Here is a 10440-nt window from a genome sequence, read left to right as displayed (position 1 = left end):
CTATTTTAGAAAATACAGTGGCTTCTCTCAGTTGATCGAAGAGATCATCAATCCTCGGCAAGGGATACTTGTTCTTCACTATTACTTTGTTAAGCTGCCTATAGTCGTACATAACCTCATCGACCCGTCTTTCGTTTCCACAAAAAGTACCAGAGCACCCCATGGTAAATAACTCGGTCTAGCAAAACCCTTATCTGTTAACTCTTTCAACTGCACTTTCAACTCTTTCAACTCAGTGGGGGCTATTTTATACGGTGAAATCGAGATTGGCATTGCGCCAGGAACTAACTTGATACGAAACTCAACTTCTCTTTCTGGAGGTAATCCAGGCAACTCTTCTGGAAAAACATCTATAAACTCACAAACCACTGGTACTGACTCAATCTTTGACTCAGACACTTGAGTATTCAGTACAAAAGCTAGATAAGCCTTATACCTTTTTCTCAGATATTTTTTAGTGTTTAGAGATGATATTATCACAGGCGATTTATCCAAGTCATCTGGTCCAACTCGAAGAATATTCCCATCTTCACACTTTAACTCAATAATTTTCTTCCCACAGTCCACTACAACACTATGAGAAGTCAACCAATCCATCTCGAGGATTACGTCAAACTCATTAAAAGACAATAACATTAAATTTCCCAGAAAACAATGACCTCTAATTGTCAAAGGACAACTCCTACATACTTGGTCAACTAGAACATATCTACCCAAGGGATTGGACACTCTTATTACAAATTCAGTAGACTCTACTATCATGCTCGTTCGAGGAATCAGTTCCATACAAATTTAGGAGTGGGTAGACCCCGGATCAATCAAAACAACAACATGAATATCATGAATAGAAAAAGTACCCGTGATCACGTTGGGAGACTCTGCCTCCTCACGGGCACGAATAGCATAAGTCCTCGTAGGTGCCCTACCCTCGGACCTCGCCACTGCATCTCTAGTCGCACCTCTACTGTTAACTCCACTGCCTGGACTCTTTTGTGGTCTCTCCCTCAACGGAGCACTGCTTGCCTTCATTTCTTACTTCCTCTCTCTCTCTTCCCTATCAGGGCAATCGCAAATAAAGTGGCCTAGTGACCCACACTTAAAATAGCCCCTCTCATTTACTCGGCATTCGTCTAAGTGGAATCTCCCACATTGTGGACACTCTTGCCTATCTAGCCGAGTACTACCAACACTAGCGACCGAAGTAGTCTGAGCTTTAGACATCATATTCTGTTGATTCTTGCTCCTCCTCGAATATCCCACCGAAATGTTTGATCGGGTAATAAATTCTTTTGACCTCTTAGAGGAGGACTGATGCGTCTTCCCCATCTGTCTTTTCTTTAAATCTCGTGACTCAATGGCCGCCTTCCTCCTCTCCTTCACCAGCTCTTCTGCTTTGCATGCTCTCTCAACGAGCACCACAAATTCTCTTAACTCTAGGATGCCCATAAACACTCGAATGTCTGCATTGAGGCCATCCTCAAACCTCTTACACATAGTAGCTTCGGTGAATACTCATTCTCGCGCATATTTACTGAGCTTTACAAACTCATGCTCATACTCCGTCACAGTCTTACTACCTTGCATCAACTCTAGAAATTCTTTCCTTTTCTGATCCAAGAACCTCTGGCTAATATACTTATTTCAAAACTCTTATTGGAAGAATTTCTAACTGATCCTCTCTTTCGGTACAACAGACACAAGAGTGTTCCACCACTGATAAGCTGAGTCTCGTAAGAGCGACACGGCACACTTCACGCACTCATCAGGTGTGCATGATAACTGATCAAATACCCTCATGGTATTTTCTAGCCAAAACTCCGCTCTGTCTAGGTCATCATCTACTCTAGACCAAAATTCCTCAGCTCCTTGTTTCTGGATTTGTCTACCGGTGGCTTCTCTCTTCTGAACATGTCCGTACCTTGCGGAGGCACCGGGGCATACTGATGAATCTGAGGAGGTGGGGGAGGTAGAGTGTTCAGGTTTGCACGAACAAACTCTGTATACCAAGCGTCCATCATTCGGAGGTTGGCTTCCCTAGCCCCTCCATCATTCTGAACATGTCCTAGACACGTCTTACACTGGCACTCATCTCTACGCCGATGCCATGTCCCAGACATGGTCATACACTGGCTATTGTAATGTGGCTGATGCATGTCCCAGACACGTCTTACACTAGCCCTCGTCTCAATGACGATGCCATGCCCCAGACACTGGCTATTGTAATGTTATGGCATGAACATCCGGTTTGTTTCCTAGGGTTCTCACTAGATCTTTCTACTTTCTCAATCATAAATATGCATATTCAGTTCAAAATCTAGAAATTCATGCTATATCAAAATCAATAACAATCAAATACATGCATTTAACAATATAGTTGTATTATTTACACACAACTTACCTCGGTTTACAAAAAAAATACTTGACTAAAGGGTTTAATCGGATTGCTTGGCTTTGCCCCGATCTAGGCTCGATTTTGGCAAATCTTAATCTATGATAAAAAAAATGCACTCATTTAGTCACTAATTACAATTAAGCATTCATAACTTCACATCTTTGGTAAAATGACCATTTTGCCCCTAGGCCTTGGCAAAATGACCATTTTACCCCTAAGCTCAAAAATTAATTTTTATCAAATTTGTTCGTATTTCAAGCCTGGCTAAACTCTTTTTACTACTAGAGCAATCCCAAATTCTCACTATTTCACACACTTATTACTTAATTTGCAACTTATACAAAATAGTCCCCTTGAGGTGTTTTCATGCTAACACCTTTCATAATAGTTGTTTATAACATAGTTAGAACTTATATTCTTCCATAAAAACTCAAAAACTAACACAAATACATCCATGGAAAAATCCTAAACTCTTGACCATTTTGCAAGATATCACCCTGATTTGAAAACTCATGCTTCAAAGGTCTCAAAAATGGGAAAATCTTGAAGAAAACTCATTAAAATTACTTACTTTTGAGAGGAATAAGTTGCTGAAAAATTTAAGCTTTCAAACCCCCTTTTATGGCTGAAAATTTTAGTGGAAAGAGATGAGAAGAAAAGAAATTGATAACTTTTTTCTATTTTGCTTCTTTTTTTGGTCAAAATTGCTACCAAATTCTACCTACTCTTAAAATTTGTCCCCTCTATGTCTCATGGCCAGCCAACCCTCTTAAAAAGGGTCTAATTGCCGTTTAAAGGTCCCTAAATTTATTTATCTAGCTATTTAACACATTTGGGCACTAAAACGCAAATTTTTCTTTTTATGCAATTTAGTCATTTTTCGAAATCGGCTCACAAACATTAAAATTGACTCACCAATTTTTTCATGCATTATTATAATCATGCTATAATCTCATAATTATAATAAAATAATTTTCCCAACTTTGGATTTGTGTTCCCGAGACCATTGTTCTGACTAGGCCCTAAATTGGGCTGTTACCCGGTGGTTGTAGAGGTTAGGTCCGCAACCACAGTGCCCAGCAAAGAGGTTATCGTGGTGGTCGGGTAGGACATCGCAGTCGTGGAGAACCTTTTCTTGTGGAGTTTCGAGTTCCTAGGTGATGATGAGCTTTGGAGCTCTTTATAATTGTGATAACATCAAGAACTCTTTAGGAAATATAAAGAAGCATAATTACTCGTAATGAAATAGCTGAAACTATAAATTGTTCAATAAAAATTATTAAACCTAGAAATAAAATAATATTAAAGGAAAATAAAATAAAATGTACTTAAAGAAGATAAAAAAAGATAAAAGTGAAAATAAATATAAAAAATAAAAAGTCTTTAAACATCGTCATCGCCGGTGGTTCGCAAGGTGGTGGTGGCGATGAGATGTGGAGGTGTTGAAAAATCTGATGTAGAGTAGCATCAATGTGATCAAAGCACTGAAAACACTGCTATTCAAATCGAGTAAGGCGCTCAGAGATGTTAGAGTATGAAGCCGCCGCATGAACTGGATGATGGATGGGTGGTGGCTGAGACGGTGGGTCCTCATGATGTGAAGGGACATCATCAGTAATGTCCTCCGAGTCCTCCTCCTTGAAGGACTGGACCAGGCGGTACTGGGGTAGGTCAACTCTACGTCAACGCTTGATCATCCTCATATGTAGCATACTCGAGATGCCTTGTGGGGACATCTGACCAATGAGGGTGATGGAATATGCTTGGGCCGCCATGTTGAGGAGGCCAAAATACCATGCCAGGAGAGTCACATAAGGGCCGATGGATATGACTCTCTTCCTATGTCGCTCTGTCTGATGGCGAATGGCGAGGACATTAATAGGAAAGGTCGAAGACATGCCCATTCGCCATACTCCATAAAAGTAGGTTTCGTGAGTGTTGACGACGCTGGTTCTCTCTCACCGCCCTGTCAGAGTGTGGGCCAAGATGGCGTGTAAGTACATCAAGGATGGGGTGAGGGCCGATGCCTTAGAGCGGCTGGGGTCATAGGTGGTCGAAGCAGGAATGAGGGCCTTCCAGTAGTTGGAGGGAGACAAGTGGATGTGGCGATGGAGTGTGTCAAAATCATCGTCGTTCATGAAGTCCTCCATATAGAGTCACAAAGCGACGCCGAACTCAAGTACGCTCAACTGGCAGACTAAACCACCGAGACGGAACTGGACCATTCTAGGATTGTCGAACTCCCTCATACCGACTTGAAGATGGAAGGTCAAGAAGAGTTCGAGTGTGAGCTGAAGGTACATCAGCTCGATGATCTCGAAAAAGAGCCCCCATGGGTCAGTCATCAGAAGTGCTCAGACCGAGTCAACTAGTTGCATTTGTTCAAGTGCGGTCAATGTAGCGACCCGCACCAAGGGGTCGAGCCCGAAGTATCTGATAAAGTTCATCCTGGGGCTCCAAGGGAAACTGGAGAAAAGGGTGGCACACTTCAGTTGTTGCGCTTGCCAATGTGGCTTCGAGTCCCTTCCATATTTTTGAAGCGGGGACGGCGGTCTTCTTGCCACGTGAAGTTAACATGGTATACCTACAAGAAGACTAGTATTATAACCTAATGAATAGAAAAGATAGAAAATCCTAACAAACTCAAAAAGGGATTAACATGTATTAAACTAACAAGTGCAAACTAAACTACTAACACTACCAATATTCAACCAATAGTAATCAAATTCAACTATGGCAAATAGTAAAGTGATAGCATAACTAAATTAAAAATGAACTAGATGAAAGTAGCTAAGTATGGTTTAAAAATGAAACAAAGTATATGAAACAATTCCTATGATAACCAATTAGTAGCAAAATGCATATAATAGGCTAAAAAATTAAGATTATTATGAGAGTAAGCATAAAAAGAGAGTAAAATAGAAGAGAAAACCGTTAGTGGAGAACTGGTGTCTGGAGGTGCAATGGTGCAGTGGTGGTACTTTGTGTGGGGATAGCCACGAGAGTGGTAGTGAGCTCATTTGACTCGTGCAAGGGTGCAAAGAGGGGGAAGGGGAAAGAGAGGGGAAAAAATGAATGAGAAAGGAAAGCTAGGGTCACCGATCGGTGGTGGGGGAGGGGTTGCGGTAGCTAGGGTTTAGAGTTTTTTGGGGAAGGGGATGATGAATAGTGAGGGGTTTATATAGATATTGGGGCACACAGCCGTGGGGCACGCCTATGTGCCCTAATTTTAGCCTGTGTGTATCATGATTTTCAAATTTGGGCATGTCTGAAATTTAGCCCATGCCCGTGTTCTTTGGGCATGTTGATGCACACGGCTGTGCTACTTCGTTCGCTTCTCCCACGCCCGTGTATGGATGTCCACACCCGTGTTTATTTTGTCAGTCTTGACCATGAATAGTGGGCACGGGCGTGTCGCATGCCCGTGTTGTTTTCTCAGTTTCAACCATGGTTTCTAGACACGAGCGTGTCACACGCCCGTGTTGTTTTGACAGATTCACCCATGACCATGTCGCATGGCCGTGGCAACTTATCAATTCCCGTGTTGGGGAAAAATTATGTCTTGTTTTCACATGGCCGTATTGCATGGCTGTGTTACCTTTCGTGGTATGGGCACGGCCTAAGGCACGCCCATGGGCCTGGCCATGTGGTTCTGGAAAACCTGTGTTCAGTGTCTCGGTTAGTGGATTTGAATGTTAAAAACTAAAATTTAAAGAAGTTAACACCGGTAGTGCTCGAGTTGCCTCCCGAGAAGCGCTTATTTATAGTCTAAGCTCGACTTACCTCTCTATCGTATGCTCATGGTGGTACGAGGAGTTTACACTCCTCATCCCTGCTATCAATTTTATCAAAATAAGGTTTTAGATGGGTACTATTTACCTTGAACGTACCGAATTTGGGATGAATTACCTCAACTGTGCCATATGGTAAAATGCTAAGTACCGTAAGAGGGATTTCTCGATTAGGTTCAGAGGTGGCAATCCGAGTGTCTGTTGCATCTAATAGTACTTTGTCTCCAACCTTAAGTTGTTTTAGTGAAATGTTGAGCTTGTCATGGGGTGGTTTTGGTCTATCATGTGCTTTCGGTTTCTATGTCCGCCATTTATCTAGTTCATCGAATTGTAGCCTTCGTTCTTCATAGATGGGTTCTTTATTGTTATTTGAATAGGGCTCATATATGCTTTTCGAATGTATTTCCTGCAAGGAAGGTTGTAGCACATGATCAACATTAGTAGAATTTTGAGCTTGAAGAGTGATTGTTTCCTCACCCACACGAAGTGTGAGTTCACCTGTCCCAACATCAATTATAGTTCTAGAAGTTGCTAAAAAAGGCCTTCCTAAAATTAAAGGCACGTCACTATCCTTTTCTATGTCTAGAACAACAAAATCAACTGGGAATATGAATTTGTCAATTTTAATGAGTACATCTTCAATAATACCCCTAGGAAATCTGATTGTTTTGTTTACTAGCTAAATGCTCATCCTAGTTTGTTTGGGTTTCCCAAGACCTAGTTGTTTAAACATTTTATAAGGCATGACATTGATACTAGCCCCTAAATCAGTCAAAGCATTATTAACATCTACCAATTACACAAGGAATCGTAAAACTCCCTGGATCTTTTAATTTGTGGCCAGCTTATTTTGTAGTATGGCTGAGCAAACTGCATTTAACTCCACATGCGATGCCTCATCCAACTTTCTCTTATTTGTTAAAACCTCTTTTAAGAATTTGGCTACGTTTGGCATCTGCGAAAAAGCTTCAATAAACTGTAAGTTGATATGTAATTTTTTAATAATTTAAGGAATTTACCGAATTGTTTGTCTGTGTGGTCTTTCCTTGTCGTATTGGGGTATGGCACACAAGGTTTGTACTCTTTACTTACCGGTGTTTATTCACTGTGGTCTACCTCACCTTTGCTTTTACTTACCATAATTCCTTGCCTCAGTTCTGGTTCAGGTTCGACTAACCCTTCCTCATCTTGAATGGTAATTGCATTAAGTTGTTCCCTTAAGTTAGATTCAGTGTTACTCGGCAAGCTACCTTGTGGTCGTTTAGAAATGAGTTTGGCAAGTTGGCCTATCAAAGTTTCAAGCCCTTGGACCGATGCTTGTTGATTCTTAAGTGCTGTCTCGGTATTCTAAAAATGAGTTTCTGACACCGAGATGAATTTTGTTAGCATCTCCTCAAGGTTCAGCTTTTTCTCTTGTTGGTAAGGTGGTTGCTGGATGCCTGGAGGTAGTGGTGGTCTTTGATTCCCTTGGCCTTCCCATGAGAAATTTGGGTGGTTCCTCCATCTTGCATTGTAAGTGTTACTATAGGGATTAATTTGTTGTCGAGGATTATTACCCATATAATTTAATTGCTCATTTTCCATGTTGTGGCCATAAAGTGGGTATTCTGAATTGCTTGTTCCTCCTCCACTTGCATTGCATTATATAGCTGAGTGAACCTATGAAGAACCAAGAAAACTATTAATTTTTCTATTCAAAAGTTCTACCTGATTAGAGAGAATGGTGACCAAATCGACGTTAAAAACGCCGGCTGCTTTCGTTGGCTTTGTCCTCATGACTTTCCACTAATAATTATTCAGTTACATCTCTTCATAAATTCATAGGCATCCTCAGGTGTCTTATTGTTGATAGTCCCACCAGCGGCTACGTAACCATCTGTCTAGTCGAAGGATTCAGGCCATTGTGAAAAGTTTGAACTTGTAGCCAGAGTGGTAACCCATGGTGAGGGCACCTTCTCAACAGATCCTTGTATCTCTCCCATACATCGTAGAGTGTTTCTAGATCCATCTGTACAAAAGAAGAGATGTCATTCCTTAACTTAGCCATTTTAGCCGGAGGAAAATATTTAAGCAAAAACTTTTCAGTCATTTGTTCCCAAGTAGTGATTGACCCTCGTGGTAACTAGTTCAACCACTGTTTAGCTTGTTCCTCAATGAAAAGGGAAATAACAGAAGGCGAATGGCATCATCAGAAACGCCATTGATTTTAAAAGTGTCGCAGAACTCCAGAAAATTCGCCAAGTGATTGTTTGGATCCTCATCCTGCAAACCATCAAACTGAACAAACTGTTGTACCATTTGAATTGTGTTAGGTTTCAATTCAAAATTATTTGCAGCAATAGCAGATCTAACTATACTTGACTCAGTTCCTGATAAATTAGGTTTAGCATAATCATACATAGTGTGTGGAGTAGGATTCTGATTTACTGGATCACCAGCTATCGCAGAAGGTTGTGGATTTTCCTGAATTTTAGCCATCTCCTCAGTTGTGGTGTAAATGTCGTCCTCTTGCTCTTCCTTTGTATATCTTAGGCTTCGTCTTATTCCTCTTCAGTTTCTGCAAGCTATACGATCGATCTCACTGTCAAAAAGTAATGGTCCCGACGGGTTTCTTCAAGTCATACACTATAAAAAACCTGCCAGAAGCGAATAAACGAAAAATTAGAAAAAAATGAAAATTTAAATTGCAATAAAAATAAAATGGCTAAAGTAATAAAAATCAAGTGTTCCTAATATCTCAGTTCCCCAACAACGATGCCAAAAACTTGATCGTGATATGATGTGATACGTGCAATAAGTTTTATAATTTATGAATGTCCGTTCTTGAAAACTAACTATTATCACGACAAAGGCAAATGCACCTTATCGAACATCAGTATAGGTTATAGCAAGGCCAGGATGTCGAACCCAAAGGAACTAAAAGTACTAGTATTAACTTTCTTTTTATTATCTAGCCTAAAAATAAAGGGGTTTGTTTTATCTAAACTAATTACTAAACTAAGAATGCACAAAAAGCAAATTGGGGAAATACTTTTGGGAAAACTGAATGATTTGGACAATATCTAAGGGAAAAAAAATCCACCTAGACTTCACTTGTTATTGACTCTGAATCAGACGATTTTTTCACTTGACTTGATCCGTAGAAATCCCTAATTTATATTATTATCTCTCTCGAGACTAACAACATCTAACCTTAGGTTGATTAATTGAAATCTCTTTCTAATTAACTCCCTAGTGCTGCATTAACTTGATTTACGGATTCCCTTATTAGGTTTCACCCTAATCCGGCAAAATCTTGTCACCCTATCTCTAGGCGTGCAATCAACTCCGCTTAATTATTAGATCTACTCTTAGACAGTGACTTTTGCTCCTCTGAATAAGCACATCAATACTTGAATCAATATCCTAGAATATTAAAGCAAGAATTAAGAATTCATAATTAAGAACAAGTCAAATATTTATCATACAATTCAGATAATAATAACAAGATCCGTCTTAGGTTTCATTCCCCTTAGGTATTTAGGGGGTTTAGTTCATATTTATGAAAGAAAACATCTCAAAAGAATAATAATAACAAAACATAAAGAAAACCCAAGAACTCTTAAAGGGAATTGAAAGGAGATCTTCAGTCTTGAAGGTAAATCCGGCTTCTGAAATGGATCAATCGGCTTTCTTCCATTAATTCCCTGCCTCCTACTCCGTGTGTCCCTTCTAAGTGCCTCCTCAGGTGTTTAAATAGGCTTTAAAATGCCTAAAATCCCTCAAGAGTGGCCTTTTCCAAATAGAATTAAACTTGGGCCTTAAAAGGACATGGCCGTGTGTGATTTCTTCAGTCCGTGTTCAAGGCTGTTACATAGGCACGGGCTTGTGGTCTACCCGTGTAAGTCGTGCTTCGATTCTGCCAAATGGACACGACCGTGTGGCTTACCCGTGTAAGGAAGTCCAGGCCATGTTGATTTCCCATGTTGGTCTATTTTCTCCGTTTTCGACCTGTTTCTCGCTCTTTTTACTCTCCTATGCTCACCTAAGTATAAAACATGAAATTAAAGGATTAGGAGCATCGAATTCACCAAATATATGGATAATTCATCCAAAAATATGCTAAGCATGAGGTAAAAATATATAAAAATTATGGTTTATCAGAGCACTAAGAATAGTATATCATATTACATTATCCCTTGTTCCTCCAAAAAAATTTAATCATTAAGCTCACCACCTTATTTATCCTTCTCTCGCCTCATTTTTCTCTCGAAATAT

General features: G+C 40.1%; 1 non-coding gene across 1 annotated transcript; it reads left to right on the top strand.

The window, feature by feature from the left end:
• The first annotated feature begins 8117 nt into the window (after window positions 1-8117).
• Window positions 8118-8224, top strand: LOC128284752 (small nucleolar RNA R71). The gene has a single exon (XR_008275174.1). It is a non-coding gene; the product is annotated as a small nucleolar RNA R71 (small nucleolar RNA).
• The last annotated feature ends 2216 nt before the right edge of the window (window positions 8225-10440 follow it).

The sequence above is a fragment of the Gossypium arboreum genome, chromosome 11 (genome assembly GCF_025698485.1).
Source record: "Gossypium arboreum isolate Shixiya-1 chromosome 11, ASM2569848v2, whole genome shotgun sequence".
Lineage (NCBI taxonomy): Eukaryota > Viridiplantae > Streptophyta > Magnoliopsida > Malvales > Malvaceae > Gossypium > Gossypium arboreum.
This window is presented reverse-complemented; position numbering and strand designations above follow the sequence as displayed.